Source organism: Colobus angolensis, unplaced genomic scaffold (genome assembly GCF_000951035.1).
Source record: "Colobus angolensis palliatus isolate OR3802 unplaced genomic scaffold, Cang.pa_1.0 Scaffold108, whole genome shotgun sequence".
In the NCBI taxonomy this organism is placed as follows: domain Eukaryota; kingdom Metazoa; phylum Chordata; class Mammalia; order Primates; family Cercopithecidae; genus Colobus; species Colobus angolensis.
This window is the reverse complement of record NW_012111808.1, coordinates 348,510-349,867: the sequence shown is the minus strand read 5'-3', so window position 1 is coordinate 349,867 and position 1,358 is coordinate 348,510.

Genomic DNA, 1,358 nt, shown 5'->3' with positions numbered 1-1,358 from the left:
CGTTCTTAGTAAATATCCCTGTTAGTTTTTTTTTTTTTTGAGACAGAATATTGCTCTGTCACCCAGGCTGGAGTGAAGTGGTGCGATCTCGGCTCACTGCAACCTCCACATCCGGGGTTCAAGTGATGCTCCTGCCTCAGCCTCCCAAGTAGTAGCTGGGACTACAGAGGGCTTCTATGTTCTTTCTATCTCTCCCATTCCATTAAATGTTGTCATTGGCAGATACTAAACTGGAACCCTGATGTCAAGAGATTCTGGGAAATTTAGTTCCTACATATGGGCCCCTGAGATTTGGGGGAGCAGATAAAAACAGTATGGAAATAATGCCAAATGCCCAAATGCAATATCAGTCTGGCACAACATGAGAATGGGAAAAACTTGTCACTGCTTCAAAATATTTCTAGCTAAGTCATTAGATCTAATTCTCATTAAAAAATAGTCAACAGTTACTGAGAGCACTATGTTAAGACCTTTTCATGCATTATCTCATTATGTTTCACAACCATACAAGATGGAACTGCTATTATTATCTCCATTTTAGAAATGAACAACCAACACTTAGAGAGGTACAGCGTCTTGCTCCAAATCAAACAAAAAGGGGAAGATATGAAACTTAAACTCAGGAATGATTCTCTACAAAGCTAATGGCTTTTAATCCTTAAACTACACTATTTGATAGTCAGTTACTAAAATTTATTTATAATCCATGGCTTTAGCCTCAATGTTTAAGTTGTCGATCATCTTCCAAAGGTGCACTATGAAGTCAGTGTGAACATCTTATTTCTACTGGGAAAAAAACTAACAAATATTCAAAGAATGTTCTCCCAATCTTGGGCACCTTCTTTTCAATGGCAGCGAAGAGTACACTATTAGAAGAAATATAATGCTTCCTACATTTAGAATAAAGTTTTCTAGAATGAGCTAAATGTTATGTATTAATAGAGTGCCCACTGTTATAAAACCTCATCACAGAATCTCAGGGGAGGTACATTCAAGATCATAGCATCTTCAAGAGCCTTTCTAATAGCAAGCATCTCAACTAGGGGTGGCCCCAGAGTTATGGGGGCTAATTGATAAGGGAGAGGAGTTCAAAGGGTGTCTTCTATCAGGGAAAGGTAAGATGACATTGTCTGGAAACTGCTTAGTCATTTTGTTTCAATGGTAAAAATAATGTTAGGCTAGAGGCTGGAACTGTTGGTGTCAGTTAGCTTTTGTGGCCAAATCTTGCTAAAACTCCATGGCTGACAAAATATAGCTTGTGTATCTGTGGTAGATCCAAGATGATCAGAAATTGACATGCCTCACATTAAGAAATGAGGCTCGGGGGGCGGAGCAAGATGACCGAATAGGAAGAGCTC